Raw genomic sequence first — 23,681 nt, 5'->3', positions numbered from 1 at the left:
ACAAAGAAACTCTATGCTCATGAGAAAACGTCTTCATACAGGAGATTCGGAGTAAATATAACAAATTATTTCGATGAAGGCTTATTACAAAAAAAAATAATAATAAACTTATGAACTTTAAGACAGATCTTATCGAAAAAAAATATATTTTATAAACGGCTAAAATATAATTTGAATGAATATAAGATAAAGTGGTGAAAGTTGATTAAGAAAGTAAAATGATTTGTGAAATATCAGTAGATTAGGAAGAGCAAGAAAAGGATAAAAACATGTAACTTCAGAATAAAGTAGCCCTGGAAAGGGAAATATAGGCTCAAATTATGGTCATCTTTCCATTATAATGACATCATAGCGAGTTTAATGGATAAATAAGTGACACCAAAATCCAACATCCATTGCATTCTCATTCTTCCGGATGAGCGAGCACCAGGAACAATTGTATAAGGATAAGGTAGTTCTGGGGATATAAGGTGATTTAGAGGCCAACACCCAGATACACACACGTACATACAAATATCCGGAAAATTTTCATCCGGTTTTAAGGAACAAGTGTGTTCCTTAGGTATCAAAACGTAAAGATCCGGTGAAAACCGCGTATGCCGAAATTTTACCGATTACTGTACTTTACCTTCTACAGCTATACTTTTGCTGTTGCAATAGGAGGAAAAATGAAAATATGTTATCGGTGGTATATAAAGGAAAAATTTTGAGGTTATAAAGATCCAATCGGATGATGTGATTAAAGCAGTAAAAGCAGTTACGTGTTGTATAACGTTAGATTAACTATTGTTTGGGTGTTTTTATTTTAACATTACATTATATGCTTTTCACGTAAGTTTTATAAATTTTAAATTTGTTTTTGTAACAATTTAATTTCTACAATTTTTTAAATTAAATTGTATTATAGACAGTTAAACTCCTGCGTTCAGATGTTGAGTTAACATTTTACCCTCTGCACGCAGTAAATTGTTTCTTCATGGCATATTTTCAATGTTTCGATTGCGTTTATAATTCATATTCAAGATTTTGTAATTTGGTTATATTGGAAAAAAATTAAGGATTTATTATTATCATATGAATTTTTGTCATTTTATAATTTACAAAAAATTATTATGTTTTGTTTTTGTAAGTCAAGTAAATGGGGATAAATACAGGAATTATTTTCAAAATGAGTAAGATTGTGTCGGTTTTAGGAACGGCAGCATTTGGTAAAACTGTGAGATATCTTTTGTTTAGCATAGAGCTACATATAATAATACAGCTAAGTCCAAGTTTATGAAAGTAGAATAAATTGAAATTTGTATTTTCGTTTAAAAATGCAAATTTGGAAACTTATGAAGAACCGGTGTACGAGTACTTTGTAAGCTGCGTTGAATAAATAGAAAGCTAACTATAAGGTGTGGTAGATACATGAATCTGCAGAGAACAGCGTATAATGATAACGATAGGAGAGTGTAATACCAGAATTGCAGACTTATAAGTTTTACGTAAGGTACTGTTTGATACTGGCGAAATCTGATTCGATGAAATGATGATGTACTGAATAAAAAGAAGTGTAAAGGTTAAAATTGTATGAAACATCTGATATGATTCTATTCAATGCAATAAAAATAAGCCTAAACTTATTAGGCGATATGGGCGTCAGCAATTGATTACCGTTATGTTTCGGCCGATTTAGTTTGAGTGACCTAGGATTCTCGGCTCTTTCAGGAAATTTACTTACTCGTTGACTGAAGGGAGAGTTTAAGTTTAAGGGTACTAATTGCATTAAAAATTATACTTCTCTATTGGTATTTAAACGGTCTTCAGTGTTTAAACCGTTCAAGAATATTAAATGAGACCAAACAATAGAACAATAATAAAAGATTTAGAAATTGCAAGGATTTCATTGGATGACATGAATAAAGAAGTAAAAACGATCATTAGCCTGGTACATAATGTGATATCGAAAAGATGGGCTATAAAAGATATCGGAATTAAGAGGATAGGAACAGTGTTTTGACTAGTAATATAAATATTTAAATATAATCCATAAGAAAAAATATGAACACTATTTTTCTAAAATGAATTAAATTAAAAATATAAAATATAAATCTTCAATGTACTCTCTCAGGTAGAGTTCAACAATTCATCGGAGATAAGTTTCGTACAAATATGTATATATATATATATATATATATATATATATATATATATATATATATATATTAGGTACAATATTTTTATTTTAAATAAGTATGAATAAACGTGAAATGCTAGACTAAGCAAAAAAATTCAAAGTACTTATGACAGCTTCGTCATTCTAAAATTAATCATCTATTAATTTCATCTTCCTGATATGTTCCTCGAAGCTTTACGTGGATTAAGAAATCATGTTTCAAATAGAGTTAACAAAAAATAAGTGGAATTATATCAATTATATATTTAATTTTTCATCCATTTTGAATATGTATGAATGACAGGTTTTAAATAAAGTCAAATAATAGTGATATTAAAAGGTAAAGAAGAATAACTAAATTTTAATAACAGTCCATAACAGGAATAAAAATAGGAAATATTTATTTATGTTATACATCTTCTTGGGGCCGGACCTACTTTAATTATGAAAACAGCCCCTAGGAAAAAAATATTCATTCCTTTCACCATCTTTGGACGGATAATTGTCACCAATATTTTCGACACCGCATGCCACGCCCGTTCGGTCTACAACATAATCCCCGTGATTTTATCGGGGGTAAGCATACTGAATTTTCTCAGGAATGCTTCCCTGTGCTGCAAGAACCAGTCGCATTCAAACAAGCTGTGTTCTGCGGTATCCCCCCTTCCGCAATGTTCACACTCGGCGGAGGATCTCAATGCCTGCGCGCACAAGTATGCTTTGAAGCAACCGTGAGCGATTGGACCGAGCCGATATTTGGAAGGGCTGTTCTACGATTAATATTTAACTTATATAGTATTACCAGTTCGGTTACCCGGCGATGACCGGACTTTACGCAGAGTACAGTAAGAAAGATTAATTTAAATATTGTATTTCTTGGGTGTATATAAGAGGGATTAATAACATTAACATAAGAGGAGGGATTAATAAATGATATACCGACAGCAGTTTTTTTTATCTCATGTGTTTACTGTAAAGCTTGACGGTACACTATGTTTTTCTTTGTCCGTCCGGAGCACAGATAAATAAATTATTTAGCGTACTGCATCTTGAGCAAGGTACAAATAATTGGCCGTGCGAAAAAACATGTCCTTTCCAAGTTAATGCCTGCCATGTAAAAAGATTGCCCCTTGTACCTTGTTGATACTCGTAGCAAATGGAAGCCGAATGGGAAACTGCAATTGTTTGGAATCAAAAGGCATATTTCTGTCACCGGGTATCAACGGAGTGCGAGGGATATTTACGTTTTCTTCTGCGGCATTCCCCGTGATGATCGTGACTCCTATTACGTTGGGCAACAGATTCTTTACGATGAGTCTTATTCCGTTGAACAATTTTGGCGGGTCGTTGTTACGTAATAGATTGATAGGGGATACTTCTTTACAGTCATCTCATGTGGCGGTATTGCCAGGGGTTCCAGAAAATTTAAAACTCTGTAAAGTAATAAACAGCTTGTTCAGTATCCATTACTGTATCAGTGGATGAATAGATAGATGAATTGCCGGGAATTATCTTCTGTATGAGATCGTTAACATATCGAACGTTGCCATATTTGAGAGCTACAATGGCCCTTTCGCTAAGCCATCGGTACGAGTTGTACTTTTGATAGGTTTCGAGGGTACGGAAACAAACGTTACAGTAAAAAATGTCCAGTGTTATTCATTTTCCAACGTAATTATTTTCCCAATATTCTTCTTCTTCTTCTACATATAATTGTTATTCGAAAGTTATTTTATCAATAATTATCGATTTCTATAGTATCGATTTCATTTTCTTGCTATAATTTTGTGAACTTAAATCGCAAAATTAGAGCGAGTGAAAAGAAGGTGGAGGTAGTTTTTTAAAAACGAAATAAATAACAATTTTTTTTTTTTGGAACTGTTAGTATGCGATCTTACTGTTTCATCAAGATCGGAATAAAAAAGTAGATCTGTCTAAAAGACAACTGACACATAAACACTCTTCTTTAAGATATAATAGATTAATGAAAATAATAAAAAAATATTGGTTTTTTTGTAGAATTGGATCTTATTTTTTGGATGTTCACTTTTAAAAATTAAAAACGAATAGGTATTTGTGACATTCGGGTTTTAACTGAACGCTTCTAGACATTTAATGGATTAATTAAATAGGATATTTAATAGGTTAAAGCAAAATCGGTTGATTTCCCTTTGTTACTTTCATTATTTAAATTATTTGCAAACATTTTTAGAAGGGGAGAAATAATGCTGGTTTAAGGTACTGCTTTACGCTGATAACATAATATTTTAAACTAAGGTCTGGTCATACTCCAGAAAATAATTATTTATTTAGGGTGGCATTATATAGATGATCGTTAGAATTTATTAGTAAATTTAGTTAAATTAAAGGTAATAATTTTTAGGAGGGGGTAATTTGAAAAAAATGAGAGCTGGACATTTTTGGGAGAGGTTGTGAAGTCTTATAAATATTTGGGAATTATTCTGATTCCTATGTTGTCTTTCTACCATCACATCGATATAACGAGGGCCAAGTTTGTAGTAATTGTTGTGTGACAGGCATTTTTTTTTTTTGAAAGAACTATATTTCCTTTCCCATTAAATGAATGGTGTTTGAGATTAACTGAAAATGAGTGTGGTAAACACTATACTAAATGTCAGTATGATTAATGAAGATTACTGATGAATAATTGTGTACTGGGCCTCTATAAGACTATTCAGCAATCTGTTATTTATTTATTTTTTTTATTTTTTATTTTTTTTATTTTTTTATTTTATTTATTTATTTTTTTATTTTTTTTAAGGCCAACCGGTAATCGCCTAGAAGACGTTGCTTCGGTTAACCTTATGCGACGCGGCGATGTCTAGCCATCACCCTTCAGCACAGTCCACCCACTGGACTTTCCCAACAGGGTCCCTCCTTGTTCGTTGAAGCAACACGACCTCCACTTCTGGATGCCGTGGTGCCTCTCCCCAGGAGGGCTACCCTCCCCGTCCCTACTCATAGTCGAGGTCCGAGTATGCCCACATGCATACCTGCCCGACTCTCGCGCGCCCACCCTTCAAACCTCGAGGGTCCTTAATGCTTCATCAGCGCGTCCCGACCCGGTCACTCTTGCGTGTGACCGGGCCAAGTCGACCGCAGCAAAAGCACTAACTCCATGGCCCTGCACCGTTCAATCTTTTATTTATTAAAAAGCATTAAGAAGTCAGAGGAATAATCCAAACTTCATAGACTACCTGGGAACTGGACTAAACATAATGATTCAGTATATAATGAAATTGCAGGTAGAAAATGCACTTAAATTTTTAAATTGTAGGCTCTATTTCAAGTTGTATGAATGTGGTAGTGGGAGAAAGGGTCGGATGATTTAAGCTGTACTAAACTGTGCGAAAAATATGGCAGAGAAACCTGGTCGTAACTTTTCAGGATGCAACACTGAAGAGTATGATATGAATTATTACGTGAAAAAATAAGTAAAAACACCAAGGCTGTTTACAGAATTGTGTGGTATTTCTAAGCCGACTTGGAATTTAAATGAATAATTCTTTACTTTTGACTACTAAGATAGACATTTATTACGTTATATTTAGAGTTAAACTGGAATTTTTTACTAAATAATCAGTCCCAGATCGAAGTAACAGGCAATTTTAACTATTGTTTATTTTTATATTTTGAGCCTACTTCAGAATTTGTACTGGAGTTAGCCTGCGCGTAATTAGGTAGTTATAATTTTTTAACTTTAAAAGTGTTATATTATAAAGATATTTATATCAAAGTGATTATTACTATTGTGGTTAAAGTGTAACTAAAGTTTATAATTGAGAACAAATAGGATATTTCTATTTTGGTTTGAATTAATTTGATTTTTTTTGTTTGCTTGCTGATACCAGCACATAACTTGATACTTGTGCGTGGGATATGGAAATGGAATTTAGTAGCATATGAAAAATGCCATAACTAACTGGGGTTCGAATCCGGGACCTCTGGATGAAAGGTCGAGACGCTACCACTCTACCACGGATTTGGGTATATTTATTTAATGTTGAGTCTTAATTTGATTTACTGGTCATTTTTATCAGTTTTTTAAATATTTTTGTTTAATTTTATGCTCTTTCATTCAATGTTGTATTGATAAAGTTATTTATTAAGCTCTATGGTACTCAAACTGGCAGAAACCATCATTTAAAACACTGGACGAAAACTCAATAACGAGATTTTATAATGAATATTGCGATAAATAAACACACTGTTATTATTATTATTATTATTATTACTATTATTATTTTTTAATACAAGTGTGTGTGTGTGTGTGTGTGTTTGTGTGTGTGTGTGTTTTTTAAAATCTTTAAATTAGATAATTGAAGAGTGTAAAGTTAAAAATAAATGGTCAAATCCCCATGCTTGATAAATTTGTTTTAGTAAATCCGTGAGGTTAAAAATGTCTGGTTTAGCATTACCTTTTCGTAAATGAGCATTTGTACTCCATGTTTCTAGCATTTTTTTTTTCGTTTTTTCCCTTTTGTTAAAAATATCTGTTTAGTGGAATGCCTTTTGGACAAGTAAACAAAATGTTAATCACTGTACAATTTCATTTTTTCATATATGGATATTTTTTTACCAATTCGTTCGTTTGGTGTGAGCGGGGGTGAAAATGAATTTTCTTTATGTTTTTAGGTGTGAGGAGTACGAAAATACCATTTACTTGAAATCGGGTTTCCTCATATATATAATTTTATATGTTAGTATAATATACATGTTTTATATATAAGTTACATACTAGATATATATTTTTTTATATATAGTATAAGTTACATAATAAGAATGAAATTTTATACATACGTATGCCTACATACTATATAGAGTGTTTATAAAAACCGTTTCAAGAATTTAGGGGATAGTCTCCATCATCGGAATAAAGAAAAAACTTATATAAACTTATCTCCGGAAAAGTTTAGTTTACCTGCTATCCGCCAATTTGTAATTTTAACATAAAAATGTATTTTTCAGAAATGGTTAAATGTATCAAGGTGAAATTCGTATATTGCTTGGTACCTGCAGGTTTACTTGTATAAAAACAATGAACCTGATTTCTCAATCAATTTCAAAATGGTGGCCATATAAACATTTTAATTTTATATATCTTTTGCAACCGCTAGTTTGTTTAAATGTTATATTTATAGAAAATATTAACCGTTTTATGACAAAGAAATTGACACCTTATTTACTTAATTCGGTTCGTAAATAAGAAAGTTATGGGTAAAATACTTGGAGACACTCTAGACCAAAAAATCAGTTTTCATTTCTTCTCGAATAAAATTAAATAACTCGACACGATCTCAACTGGATAATTTAATTAATGTTATCATCTAACAAATTATAATAATTTATTATATGAAGATGTTACATAAAATAAAATCTATTGGTAAAATTCACGTGGTGGTTAGAGTAGAATCGTTTTATTTTAGTGCTTTTTTGACGTGTAACGATTTTTTATGGATCAAGGGTTCTATTTTTATATATTTTAGAATATACTAAACAGTTTCTTTTTCAAATCAAAATAAAATAACGAAAAGTCGATCTTCTTACGCAGTTCTGGAGAAGAATTTTTTCTTTTTCGGTTATCTTAATAATGTAGTTACTAGGAGTATAGTGATATAGAACTAATACATTATCATTTATTATGTACTAATATACATTTTACGTATAAAATATTTAAGTATTAGTTTAAATATACAATTATCAAATATTGTTTAAAAATTAATGACAATATTCTATTATCAAAAGCAAAGGAAATCGAAACTTAAAAACTAGATAAACCAGAAGTAAATAATTTAAAAAAAAAAAAAAAATATTTATAAACGTATTTCTAAATATTTTATTTAAATTACGGATATTCTGGTTTACAATGAATATCAAAAAATATTACTTTGATTTCTTATTTACATAGCAATTTTGCGTTTTCACTTTCAATATTTCTTAATATTTTATTCTTTTTTAAAACGATTTATTCTGTGATGAACATCTGGTGAGTGCTGCTATTTGTGATGTTAGTTCTTTAGCTGCACCAGTTGTTTTTGAACTTTTAACTTTTGCTATTCCTCTGGTGTAACTTTGGAAGTTAAACTACTAATCTGTTTTTTATTTCACACAAATTACATTACATTCCTTTTCAAATTTTCCTAACTAACTTTTATTTTTTCAACGAAGGAACAGTTTATTATTGAGTTCAATATATATAAATGTGTGTGTGTGTGTGTGTGGTTGTGCGCGCATATTTTGATTGCTAAACTTAACATTCCGGATTCGACAGCGGTTTTGGATTTTTAGACTACATATCATGAAAAAGGATGGCATTTTTAGAGCTCAATTTTTGAAAAATCTTGCAAAGGACATTAAGGAGCTGTTATTTAAAAAGATACTGGAATTAATGAAAAATTTTTTTGTGTATATTTATTAGCAAATCAAAAACAATACGAGAGGCGGCTGAAATGTAATGCACACTAGAATGTAACGGGATAAAAAAATTTCTCACAAAACGATAGGTGCTGCCATCTTGAAGTTTTATTCCCCTACTACTAATATTCCAAAGCTTGTTGACCAGCGCCCTCTCATTTTCCGTCATTTGTCATTTATATGGAGAAAAATACGCCTGCTATGTCAATTGGTGAAAAACTTTTAACGGCGGAAAAACTGACACTAGTGACATTCATTGTCGTCTAAAAGCCGTTTGTGGTGATAAAACCGTGAATAAAAGTATTACGAATAGGTGAGCAATAAAGTTTTTTGCGTCAGAAGCTGGTAAAACGATTATTAAAGTGAAACCTCTCACTGACGTGAACAGTTTCTGTGAATGATGAAAAGCTCCAAAAGGAGAAGGATGAATCAATTCAAAACATCCGTCGCTTCGCCAGCCAGACAGGCATATCAAAAGAATGAGTAGAACGCATTATTTTCCAACTATAAAATCTGTTCACAGAGGGTACTACGCAAACCAACAAAATAAAATTAATAACAACGAATAGAATGCTGCGAAACGTTATGAGTCGAAGCGAGATGACTTTCTTTTAAGTATTATGAGGGTAAACGAATCTTGGGTGCATCATTACGACCCATAATAAAAAAGGCAGAACAGGGTGTTTCAAAACAACAACAACTGGTAACAAAGATTATAGTTTTCAGTCACGTGATGAGGGCATTATAGCTGTCAAGCTGGTCGAACTGATGATAGTCGGGGTATATATTAGCCCAAACATAACAATAGAGGATTTCCAATCTAGAATGTTCTGTTTACAACGGGTCATCACACAGTCCCGTAAGCGGGTGCTAATCCTAGGGGATTTTAATTGCAAAACCATGTTAGCAGGCCCAGAATCCTCTAACGCAAGAGGTAGAATCCTTGAGGAACTCCTGGCGACCACGGGCTTTGTAAGTACAAATGACGGAACACCACTTTTAGTGCCAGGGGACACGAATCTACTATAGACTTAGCGATAATCGACGGAAGAATTCATCTAGGCACAGTTGAATGTTCTGTAATCAACGAAGAAACTGGAAGTGATCATAGAGCAGTCTCTATCATCATCAGAGATCACCATTTCAGAACATTACCATCACGTATCAATCCTAGATTGACAAATAATCAAGTAAAACCGGTAATAAGGAGATCAGCTAATAGAATGATGACAAGTACACTAATGGATCCTGATATATTTAGGGCATAATTGTTGACGAAATATCTAAAATCCCTCAGAACACAACTAGATACCGCCCGGTATATTGGTGGACTAACGAGATTGCAGAACAACGTGCTTTGATGCAAAATAGTAAGAGAAGACTCCAGAGACTACGTGCGCGCACAGGAATGACAGAGGAAGGTAACCTAGCGTTAGGACGATACAGGATAGCCAGGAAAAAACTCAACTACATGATCAAACTGTCTAAACGCAACAAATGGCTACAGTTATGTGGAGAGCTGGATGCCGACCGCTGGGGGAAGACATTCCAGATCATAACGAAACGGTTAGGTAGACATGTGCCAGTCCTTAATGGCGAAAAGGTTACACAACAAATGATAGTCCTTTTTCCGAGGCAAGAGAGGGATAATCATCAGACAATCATCTGCGAAAGGTGTAGATTCACCCAAATAGAAGTCATGAATGCAATAAAGAAACTTAAGAACAAAAAGAGTCCGGGACCGGACGGGATACCGGCGGTGGTTATAAACGGGTTAGCAGATGTTGTGCCATGGCAAGTTGTGGATGTGCTACAACGTCGTACGTTGCCAAGATGTTGGAAGACTGCAAGGACAGTGTTTCTACGTAAGCCAGGGGCGAATAACGGACAGGAAAGCTTCCGGCCCATCAGTTTAATCAATAATATGGGCAAAGCAGTTGAACGTAGCAGTTGAACGCCACCAGACTGCAGGAAGAACTTGATGCGAAAAACTGTTCACACCCAGACCAGTATGGATTCAGAAAAGGGTTTTCCACAATAGATGCACTAAGCAGAGTAACAATCTGGTCAAAATCAGTCAGAAGAAGCACATGGAGAACAAGAAGACTACCCCTAATGATTCAGTTAGATATCAAAAACGCCTTTGGGCCGTGGTCTGCTATAGTTGAAGCAGTGATGAGAATGGATATTACTAGCTATTTAATTAACCAGATCAGACAATACCTGCATGAGAGGTATATTGAAGTTAATACAGTTGAAGGCTTGGCTTCCTACCGGATGTTCGGGGGTGTTCCGCAGGGGTCCGTGCTCGGTCCACTGCTATGGAACATATTCTTCGACCAAGTTTTTAGGTTACACTATCCAGAGGGGGTGTCTATCGTGGGCTATGCAGACGACGTGGCAATCCTGGTGGAAGACGGGGATATAAACAATTTAGAGAATAAAGCCAATAGGGCCTTGATTCTGATTGACGAATGGTTAAGTGACAATCAGCTGCAGATATCTACGGCAAAATCTCAATGCATTGGGTTCTCGGGGCGAAAAAGAATTAGGAATATCAATGTGGAAATAAGAGGGGAGCGTATACAAGAAGTAAGTAACGCGAAATACTCGGGGGTTGTGTTGGACAAAATCCTCAAGTATAATGCACATCTAGAAATGTTATGCAAAAGAGTTGCTCCCACCGTCAGAGCACTGAGGAGGTTGTTTAGCAATCATAACGCACCCAAAATGTTGGTCAGGAGGTTGATAACCTCTGCGGTAATGTCATCCATACTGTATGCGGCCCCAATATGGGGAGAGGCAATAAACACACAGAGGAACATGAGAAAACTAAGGAGTATACACCGTCTAGCGCTAATAAGAACAGTTGCGGGGTACCAAAAATTTCATATGCAGCGTTTTGTGTTCTGGCGGAGGTTCCGCGTATAGAATTATTAATTAAAAAGCGAAGAGTGAGAGCAGCAGAAATGCTAAAAAGTGAGGTGGAAACCACCATTGTGAGTGAATGGCAGAATGAATGGGTTGGATCGCAAACGGAGACATGGACCAGACGATTGATACCAAATTTAGATAACTGGTTAAACAAGGAAAAAGGCAATATGAACTTTTATATAACACAGATATTGACTGGTCATGGGTCCTTCAGACAGTATCTATACAGATTTGGTAAGAGAACAAGCCCCCAATGTAACTATTGCCAAGAGGTGGATACCGTGGAACACACGGTTTTCCTGTGCCAGAGATGGGAGAGTTTAAGACACGAAATAACAACAAATAATTTAACTGTGGAAAATCTAGTAGGCTGGCTAACTAGTAACAACACTAATTGGGACTGGTTCGCAAACTTCGCTGCAGTGGTCCTCAGGACGAAAGAGGAAGAAGCGAGGCGCCAAGGACTTTAGGCTTGGAATAGGGAAGTCAGGACAGTCCATCCTCGGAGGGCCCGTATGCTGAGGTGTGCGGGTACCTGTGATGAGGATGGAACTCCTGGGAATACTGTGAGTGGGGAAAAGAAAAGAAAAGACCGAGTCCCGGCCAGCGGTGTTGGCACTGGGGCTCTTCGGAGTCTGCTGGGGCCAGCATCGTCGGTTTGAGGCAGGCATCAAGACCGAGACGCGGTTCCCCGTAGAGGGGGATCGAAACGGGTTATTAGAGGCAGGCACTGAAAGAAAATAAAGATCCCAGACCGGGGAGGCTAACCTGCCGTGCCGGGCGTACAACCGATGGGGGACGCCTCCTTAGAGTATATGGAAATAGTATTTCCATATGAGTATTTCAATGATTATTTATTTATAACATTACTTTTCAATAATAATTTTGCGAAACAGCAAGGAGCCACTACTAAAAATGGTTATAATATTAGCTAGGTAAACGCTGTTTTCTGTTATTTCACTACTATTACTGTATTTCGAATTATAATTACTGGAATATTTTCAGTAAATTGAAACATAAGTAATGATATATAATTTATACAACCTTGTAATACAAAATTTTATATAAAAATGTAATGCTATGAAAGAATTAATTAATTTATTAAAAATAATTAACCAGGTCAGTTTATATAAGTCATTATTCAAATAAGCAGTACTCAGTCGTGTAATTTTATTGAACAAGTTTCTAATTTACGATTTACCCGGGTTGGTCTAGTGGTAAACTTGTCATCGTAAATCAGCTGATTTCGAAGTCGAAGTTCTCAGGTTTAAATCCTAATAATAGTAGTTAGTTACTTTTAGTCGGATTTGAATACTAGATGGCGGATACCAGTGTTCTTTAGTGGTTGGGTTTTAATTAACCAAACGTCTCAGGAATGGTCGGCCTGAGTTTGTTCAATTACAAGTTACAAGTAATTACAAAGTTACATTACACTTATTAGTGTAATGTAACTGTACCGGTAATCGTGTAATCTGATAAGTTGCTAATGACTTTATTAGATTGGCTGATATGTCGCTAATGACTTTAAGGGGAGATTCTACCCTTGATACTGTAAAAAAATTTATTGAATTTTTTTTTTTTTAGTGAATTTTATTCTATGGAATGTTTGCTCTTTTTAATTGTGTAATTATTTCATTCACGGTTGACCACAAAAATTTAAATAAAATAAAATGTAAGCCTGTTTCCAAAGCAATATTTTGTATTTTCACCGTGTAAAATACGAAATTCAGTATAGCTTGTATCTTATAAATGAATAATGATAGAAATATGAATATTTCGCAATTTTAAACCTTGTTTATTATTCTATTTAGTTACCATTACATCTTATAGGTTACGCCACTTTGAAGTTTATAGGACATTGCTACAACCATGCGATACAATTGACCAGGTACTATGGTATATTTCAATCTTTAATCTCGGTTTTCCGAAAACTAAAAAAAATCATAACATTAGTTGTAACTGAGATAACTGCACGATTTTTTTTACGTTATACACAAAATATTTATCTAGACGCATGTGATAATCCTCTTGTATATATAATTATGAGAGGGGGTTGAAATTAAAATGGGGATGATTTTTTGTTTAAAAAATTTGTAACAAAGATTCTACAAGATTTATATTTTGCATATACACAAGGCACTAGACAATTATTTTCGTTTTATTTTAATGTTTTTTCTAAGTTTTTATCTTTAGTAACAAAGATAAATTTATTCTTCTCGGGAACTATTTTTTCACCCCAATCCCTATTTTAGGGGTTGCAGTGAACGTAATTATCTAAAAATTTAGAAAACTACTCTTCACTTTAGGCTAAGTAAACTGACCAAGTATAAACTTCCCATTCCTAGTTCTAAAGAAAAAAACGTTTTGGGTAGTCTCCTTCCTTGTTGATGCGACTATAAAATCATTAAAAAAAATTTAATTATTAAAAGCTTACAGTAATCTTATGGAAGTATGAAGCATATTTATATAACGAACAGCCATATATAAGGCTGGGGCTATCCTTCAGTATCTAGTATACAAACCTTTGACTGGAATTCGAGATGGTGAATTACAATCGGCGCAGAAAGTATGTGTATTTCAGTTTGAGGCATAATGAAAGAATACTTCATATACTAGTAAGTGACAGAAAAAAAAACACCTTTTACATTATTTTATGAAGTATTTGATGATATCAAGCTTTTAACTTTTTAAGATACATTATCAACGTGAGAACAAAAAATTATCTTTTTTGATCTTTCTTTTGCGTATCTTAGCTTAGATCCTTTGTTAACTAAAAAACCACTGGACATTCCAATTCACACTTTTAACAAACCCGGCACATTATTCAGGGTATGCAAAAAGAATTTTTAGAAGATATTTAATATCTCTTAATTTAACTTAAAATAATGAATCACAAATAAAATGGAAGAGTAACTTTAAAACAGTTTTCCCTACAAGTGTTGTATTCAATTTGAATACCTTTATTCATGCAGTACACATCCAACCGACAGGAAAATTCATCCCATACTTTAATCAGCATTATCGAAGTAATGCTTCAATCCTGTGCTTAAAATCGGATAGATCGGTAAGCTGCGGAGGCAGATGCACAAGATTCTTTATAAAACCCCGAAGAAAATATTACATAAGTTAGATCGAGGGACCTTGAATACCAGTCCAAACAGGATTTGTCACTGGGTTCATGCCAACCGACTCAGCGATTGGGGAAATCATCATTCGACCGATTTTGTATAGAGTTGTGCCAATGAGGAGGCGGACATTGACAAAAATAATCATAATGATAAATTAATACATCTAATTTTCTAAATATCGTTCAATATCATCCCATATTCATATTGACAGCCCATTTTTGTACCTTAAAAACTCATTTTGAGGGTGTCACAAGAGATGAAACTTTATTCGTTAATCTGGTAAGCATGACAAATATTTAATAATGATGACTAGCTTGACGTTTTATTAAGCCGTATTAAACCAAAACAGTAAGATGTAATTATGTTGAAATCCTTTTTGAATAATTCAATTTTGAAATTTTACTTTTTTAAGAAATATAAGTAAAAAAAACACTGATAAATTTGATCATCCTAAGAGAACTTGCCATGTAATAAAACGCCCAGAAATTTTTTTTTATGAACAGCAGAAATTCGTATGGTTATAATTACTGGGAATACTATCCATGAAATCTATAGTGTTACATATGCGTCAGTCAATACAGTTTTATCGATGTTTATTTGATGATTAATTAGACAATTATAATCCATCCAGGGAATATTATTTTAAACTCTTATCGTAAAACTTTCAATTCCTTTTAAATAATTATCTTCAGATAAGATACAATTGTCCGAAGAAGGTTAATGGTTCAAGATTTTGAAGCAGATCATTAATAAACAAAAAGAAAAACAAGAGACCAAGTACACTTCCCTATGGAACTCCACGATTTAGTTCTTGAAGTGACGATCTCAGATGAAAAATTTCAACTACTTCTTTACGTAAGGTAAGGTAGTAGATTTTACTCAATTGTTAGCGACTTCTCTAATACTTCTTGATGCTTGTTATTTAATCAGTAAAAAATGTGGAACTAAATCAAATGATTTATTGAGATAACAAAAAATTCCAAAAAAAAGGGATCGTGTATTACCTACGCAATTTAAAATATTTTGTAAATAAAGCTGATAACACAGTTGGAGGAATTTCCTCTCTCGCAGTTATTTTCTGATACACGGCTTACACACACAAAATTTATTTTAAAAATGTTATCATTTTATTTAAATTTAATATTTTGATTGTTTAATTCAAAAATTCTAACTAAAGCGCTCGCGAATACCGTATTTCATTAGTGCGCGTTTGGCGGTACTAGTGGTCACTTTAAATACTTTTTTATACTTAAAATAGTCTTAAAAAAAAGTTTTAAAATATAAAGCAAACATATAATACATATGCATAACAACTTACCCATCAGTATATTAGAGCATTTTTTTAGGGTGGGGAAGCGATTTATTTATTTTTTCTATTGAAATATTATTATCTCTTAATTGTTAACAAATGTGCCTAATATTGACCTTAATTAGGCAATATCTTGAGTTGATGACCTTGCTGTACAGTCTCACCATTTGACTTAAGTTGAAAATTTTACCAAGTTTGGTCAAAATCGATCGAGTAGCTCTGGAGATATAAGGTGATTTAGAGGGTGACAGCGAACATACACCCAAATATATACGAACATCCAGAAAATTTCCATCCGGTTTTTTGGGTACTTAGGTGTCAAAACGTCAAGATCCGGTGAAAACCGCATATGCTTAAATTGGACTGATTACAATACTTTTCCTTGTACAGCTATAAATAACTCTGCTATAGCGCTAGACGGGAAAGTAAAATGGGAAATTGATGTATAAGAAGACAATTTCTTTTATAGCCATGTTAAAATTTGTTAGTACTGAACGTTATGATTTGCAAGAATTGATAAAATTTTACTTTTCATATACATTTATTTTAGAAAATATTAATAAATAATTTGGCTTATTATTTTTTAGAATAAGTACTGAGCCATTTTTAAGGAAAAGGGTATTTCACAAAAAAATAACATAGTTTTAACTTAAATATATTACGCACGTAATATATACTTAAATAGCTTAATATGATTTGCCATACTTGACCTCAATATATCTTGCTAACCTACACTAATTCGCTAAAAAACGTCTTTTTGCTTGGTAAATTATAATTATATTTATTTTATTTAATAAAGAAATGTTTGGATTGGATCCAGAACTGCTTTTCATCAACAAATACAATAAATATGATTTGTTTTTAAATCGTAGTGTAGTACAAGATTATTACACTGTTGTAGTTTACAGTACACCAACGTTTTAAAATCCTTTTTTTCTAGAAATGATTATACGAGTATATTTGTTTATATATATTCTGAAAGATTGTTTCTTAGTTATTCACGGACATTAATTATGAACTAAAAAACCTGTTGTCTACAATTTTTTAATATAATTAAAACTTTATGAAACAATTAAATAATATTAATGTTATTTTATGATTTAAATTATTCTAAAAAAAAAAAAATATATATGATTTACGAATTAATTATGATGAATCGAATATCAAAGATTTTTTAATTTTTGGTTTCTTCTCTTTAAAGAAATGCTGTTAATGACAAACAGAGGAGTTGTAAAATTATTAGTTTTCAATTTATCGTTTCTAGTTGTCATGACATTTCTGACTTCGTAAAACCTGATCGGCATGTTAAAAAGATAAGTTGATCTGTAATAATTCAGATAAACTGATTTTATAATGAATAGCTGGATACAACTAAGTGGCATGTTTTTGTTTACACTGAATTTGTTTGCTGTCCTGTTTACCTAATTTTAACACAATTTACATTTTGAATATCGGGCTGATCACTTGTTCTAAGGAGTATATTTTTTCAATAAAATAGTTTTACTAGAAAATCAGATAGGGGAATGGAATGCAAAGTTGGCGGGAGTTTATAGATTCTCCCTACGGATCGCAGAACCTGGACAGAGTCCCTTGTTGCTGGATAATTCTATCGGGCGTGTTTTTTTAAAGTTTTATTTAATATGACGGGTCTAATTTTTCAAGTTTTGTCTTATTTAATATTTAATGTTTTTAAGGACGGATTTAATTGCATTCCAATCCGTTGTTAAACCAGCGTTACCAAACCCATTTTATGGGCCGACCGCGGAAGGCTAGGCTTATGAAACCTGTCCTCCCGACGTAATTCCCCTTCAGACCGTCCATTGAAGTCCTTTCGGTGCTAACGCTTCATAGGCTAGCAGGAATACGCCACAACGGGGCACTAACTATATGGAGGGAGCAATGCGCCCCCTTCTCCGGAGGAGTCGCAATTGCTGATTTAAGTTAATTTATATGTAAGTTTTAAAGGAAGGGTTGTGTAGAAGCTCTTCATCCACTTCTGTTATGGCTGCCTTTCAGGACGCATCTCTGCTGGGCTCTGTTCCGAACTCCTGTCCGTGATGTTGGGACGAGTAGAGGGTCTTCCTTCTTCTTGATCTTGTTCTTCCGATGACCTCTTCATTCTTCTTTGGCCTGCACTTTCCAAGAATAAATCAGATAGATATACAAAGATAAAAAAAAAAAAAAAAAAAAAAAATTGAACAGAGCAACAAAATTTGTACAGAAAGTTAATTAAGGATAATCAGGGTTTTCTCTATAACACCAGAAAGATGTATAAAATTTAAAAATTATAAATAATTACAGATTTCGATTGAAGTACGATAACATAATTAAAACTTAGGTGAAATATCCAAGAGAGAGTAATTTTATTTATTTATTCATTATTTCTCCTCTCCTATATTTTACATAATTTTAGAGGTATGCTAGCTGACCGGGCAATGCTTCGCCATTGCTAGATTTTAATATATATATATATATTAAATGAACGCAAATGAAAGTTTGATAAAACATTAAAAAACTGAACATTACAGAACTTCACAAAATTTAACCTTTCCGTTTTTCCCTTCTTCCCATCTTCCCTTTATTCCTTCTCTCCTTTCACTTTTCCCTTCTTCCCTTTTCCTTCCTTTTCTTTCTCTTCCTTTTCTTTTTCTTCCTTTTCTCCCTCTTCCTTCCTTTTCCTCTTTTTCCCTTTCTCCCTATTTCCTTTTTTCCATTTTTTCAAAAATATTTCTTTTCATGTAACTAATATATATTCTGAATATGAGCTAAATCGAACTAAAAATACAATTTTTCGAAATATCTCGACCCCATCGCCACCTAGCGGGTCCAAATTAATTAAAAAATCTTCGCGGGCGTGCACACAAGTCACCGAAGTTATATTACAATGAGATGAATGGTATAGGAAGGCATAAGGGACTAACAAACATTCATTTATATTTGTAAAGATTATATTTTCATATAAAAAATCTGACATCACATATGACTTCCTCGTATGCCTATAAAATTATAAATACATATTTTTTAAAAAATGAAAAGAACAAAATTTTATTTCATTAATAAATTTAATCGGACACAGTGTTAAGTCAAGGGATGCATTGCAATGTGGTGAGCACCACTCCGTATCGTTATGCTATATTACAGTTTACTTTCGATTAAAGCGTAGTACGGAGATTTCGTTACAGAATCAGGGCAACTATTGCGGAGGAAGAAAGTGTTTGACACGCTTTTACGAGTTGTTCTTTTAGTTTTGTATATGAACTGCCCGTGTAAGTCCAGGATCTACGGTTATTCCCAAATACTTCACGTGGTCAGTTTCATTGATCCAGTTATAATTGCAACCATAAGCTTTACGAGTATTGTTTGTATTTGTAGGGCCAATAGTTCCTCTAAATTTGACCTCAATTTAAAAGCGATTAACATTTGTATTTTCTGTATTCAGCCGCAAAGAGTTGTATTCAAATCACACGCTAAGCCTCCGGATATCGTCACGGATTATCTTACACAGCTTACTTTTATCGTTTCCCGTATAACTTATACAGGAAAGTTGTAATACGAAAATGCTGTGATAGCATTGTTGAGAACGCCTCCACATAAATCGTTAATGAATACTAAAATTATCTTTGCTGAAAGCGCAGATCTCTGATGGACACCGCAGATAATGCGTTACTCAAAGAATTTCCAACTCTAACTTGTTGGGTCCTACCTGATAGAAAGCTAGCAAACCAGTTTTCACAAATATCTCTGACACCGACATCTCTTAGTTTTTAAAATCCGTGATCGACAGAAACGAAAATCTTTCTTATATCTAGAAATAATGCAGCAACCTTGCTGTTTATGCTATTAATACAAAAAAAAGAGATTTAGCATTGCATCTTCGGTATTACAGCCTTTCCTAAAACCAAATTGATTATTACCATATACATTTTTTTTACTTAAAAAACTATTTAAACGGATCCGCATGAATTTTCAAGTATTTTCGAAAAAATCGATAAATAAATTAATAATTATTAGAATCATTTTTATCCCCGCCCTTATGTATTGGAACAATGACAGAGTTTTTTAATTGCTTTGATTACACTCCTGTTGCCGTGCTAAGATTAAAGAGAAAGATTAGTATTTCAGTTTTTTTGTGTATTACAGCCTTTGTTGTATATATTCTAATTTGGTGGAGCCCAGGGTCCTTTCTTGGTTTAAGGGATTTTACTACATTTTCTATTTCTCTTTTGTGTGTAGGCAGAAAAACCATTGAAGGCGGACTTGAATTGTCGGAATGGAATAATGTTTTATAGCGGTTTTGGAGGGTTTCATTACGGTTATTTGTGTACGATGAAAATGGCAGGACTATATTCACAAAGTGATTATTTAATTTATTCGCAATACAGAAACTGTCCGATATTATTCGACCATCTCTACTTTTAATTTGTTTTATTTTAAACCGGTAAGTTTATTTACTATACGCCAGCTTTTCTTCGGGTTACTCCTTAAACTAATTAACATTATATTGTAGAATTGAGATTTAGCATTAGGTATTTCACACTTTACTTGTTCGTGTAGTTTTATGTAATTGTTTAATAGTTTAATGTAATACGGTTGATTATTCTAATTTTTATACAAATTATTTTTCTTTTCTATTTTTATGTAGAAGGTGAAAATTTAACCATCATTTTCTACTATTTTTCTGACAAGTATTCATTAAAAACATACTTGAAAGTTGCTGCCGTTTATATAGTTGCCAAGTTATACCGGTAAGTTGCTGCGAATTCATATAGTTGAAACATTATTCTATGATGCAAAGTTTTATCAAAAGTCTTCTGCAAATCGAAGAAGACTCCAACTTAGTATTTTTTAGTGATGAAACTGTTATATATAGTATTTTCTAAGTTGAAAATTTCGTCAGTAGTCAAATGGTATTATCAAAATCCTACTTAATACGAGGATGAAAGACCTCTTGCTAAAATCGAAACGAGTCGATAATCAATAATTTTTTCGATGATTTTTCCAATAGCATACGTCAAGGAAATAACTAACTATTGAGATCATTCAGATTTTTATTTATTTATTTTTTTGTTAAAACTGTCAAACTATTAAAATTGTATTTGTTTTTGATTGAGTTCCCTTATATCTATTTCGCTGAAATAAATTCTGAACAAAATTTCGTTTGCCTATTTTTATTTATTAATTTAATCGAATCCTAAAATAAATGTACATTTCTAAATTACAATTTTTTTGGCAACGGTTTACTTGACAACTACTAAAGAAAAAGTACTGAAATCTGTATCGATTTTTAATTTTCCCATCAAATGTCACACAATTTCTCGTTTTATTCCATAATATATTTCCATGAATTTTTTGTGTAGTATTATATCTCTTCTTTGAAGGAGAAATCAATGATAAAATTTTGACTATGTGTAATTAGAAATCGAATATTGCTATGTTTATATAAATTTGGGTCCCCAAATTTGATCTATAAAAAAAATACAAAAAAAAAAAAAATTACAAAAATATATTTGATTACATACAAAGGTTTTTGTTTATAAAAGCTTTTATTTAACTAATATTAATATTAAAATTAATAAAAAAAGGAAACTAATAATGTCTATAAATACTTATTCGAAAACATTTAATTAAATATTTTCATTACTTTTAATTTTAAAATTAAATAATTATTACATTTATTTATTTTTGGTTATTTATTAGATATTTTTTACTTTTCAGTGCATTTTTATATTTTTTAATGTATTATATTTTTTTGTTTAAAATCTCAATTTGATTTAATTCTTATTTTTTACTTTTTAGAGGGTTTTTCTAATTTGTTTCCTTTTTTTATTAATGTTAATATTAATATTAGTTAAATAAAAGCTTTTTTAAAAAATACTTTTTTATGTGTAATCAGGTATATTTTTGTAATTTTTTGTATTTTTTTTAAGACTAAAAAAAAAGTAAAAATATTTATTTTTACACATCGAATTTACATACGTGTACCAAATTTCAATCATTTTCATACGATAGTTCATGAGAAATGAAAATTTTCATCTAAATGAATGAATTTAGCGTAGGGGTAGCGCTGGTGGCTTGGTGATGTGGGGGTGGGTCATATGAAATTCCGACACCGTAGTGCTGTATTGTCATTGAAGTTACATACGTGTACCAAAAGTCATTGATTTTCATTGATCAAAAGATATAGCAGTTGCAAGATTTGATTATTCCTAAAGCGAGTTAAATAAAAGCTTTCAATGAATTCCTATATGTCTAAATCGACATGGGACAACCTTTAAAACAAAAACGAATCCCTGAGTGACTTACTGTACCGATAGTATTCTGCTTCGAAAGTGGTGATCAAAAAACTTTTCTGAAACGACTAAAAAGACTAAAAAATAATGCGACGTCGATTAAAGAACTAAAATTAAATGCACAAGTATTATTTGAGTATAAACACTATTTTTTCTATACCTTTTTTTGTTTTGGTAAAACTAAATCCTCCATTTTAAGTTATATGGATGGCCACTAACTAATCAAAAAACCTAAAACCGTAACGTTTTAATTTTTTCCAACATCTCTATCTTGCAGTTTGCGTTACTTTATGTTTCCTATATATTATCATAGGGAATTTAAAATACACAAAATGTAATACGTTTTTTATAAGTTATTGAATATTTTCAACTCGACTTCAGATTAAAAAATGACCAATAATGAAAATGTTTCGGACTCAAAAATATTCTTACGTATTTCCATCTGCTGAATTAAAAAATCACCATATAAATGACCGATTAGCTCTTGCTTTGGAAATACAATGACATGTCATTTTTTAACCGACCTAAATTTTTAGTTTGGGGGTAATTTTGTTTTTGAAGTTGTCCCACCTGTTAAATGACAAAAAACAACGTTCTCCAACAATTTTTAGATTATAACCATTATTACTGTTGCTGTGACTGTAAGTTTTATATTTTTTGTCTTATAATTAGTGCAGAATTTCTGGTTTTCGAGTGCTTTTGAAGTGAAAAATTTGTTAAATCAAAATGGCACTAAACTGTGTGAATTCAGTGAATAATTTCTGTTACGTTTATGGTGAAACAACATTTTCGTCACAGAAACGGCATCTGATGCTTCTTCTGAAGATTGCCTATCAGCATTATTTTAGTATGAAGGTAGCGGACCAGGATAAATCATGGGCTCCATATATATGGTGCAACTCTTGTCAGTTATACTACGAGAATGTGTGCTGTGCCTATGGTTTGGAGGGAGCCTATAAATCATACAGATAACTGCTATTTCTGCTTGACTCCACCTATAAAAACAGGATTGTCAATGAAGAAAAGGGGTACAGTTCAATACCTAATCTTCCATCTGCTATTCGACCTATTCCACATTCAGATAGTTTACCAATTCCTACTCCACTCCAAAATTATGAGCTTGAGGTAGAAAATGAAGATAGCGTGGAAGAAGAACCTAGCAAGCCTTCCACATCCCCTGAGTCTGATTTTGACGAAAAAGATGACAAACCGCAAAGACTTAGTCAAGCGTAATTGAATGATCCCATTCGAGACCTTGATTTGTCAAAGCAGAAGACAGAACTTCTAGGGTCAAGACTACAGCAATAGAATCTTCTCCAACATGATGTCAGGGTCTCACAGTTTGTTAGACATCGTCATAGGGATTTGCTTTCCTTTGTTGAGAAGAAAATCAATCTTGTTGTTTGCTGTGACGTTAATGGCTAGAT

The sequence above is a fragment of the Lycorma delicatula genome, chromosome 1 (genome assembly GCF_047948215.1).
Source record: "Lycorma delicatula isolate Av1 chromosome 1, ASM4794821v1, whole genome shotgun sequence".
Lineage (NCBI taxonomy): Eukaryota > Metazoa > Arthropoda > Insecta > Hemiptera > Fulgoridae > Lycorma > Lycorma delicatula.
This window is presented reverse-complemented; position numbering follows the sequence as displayed.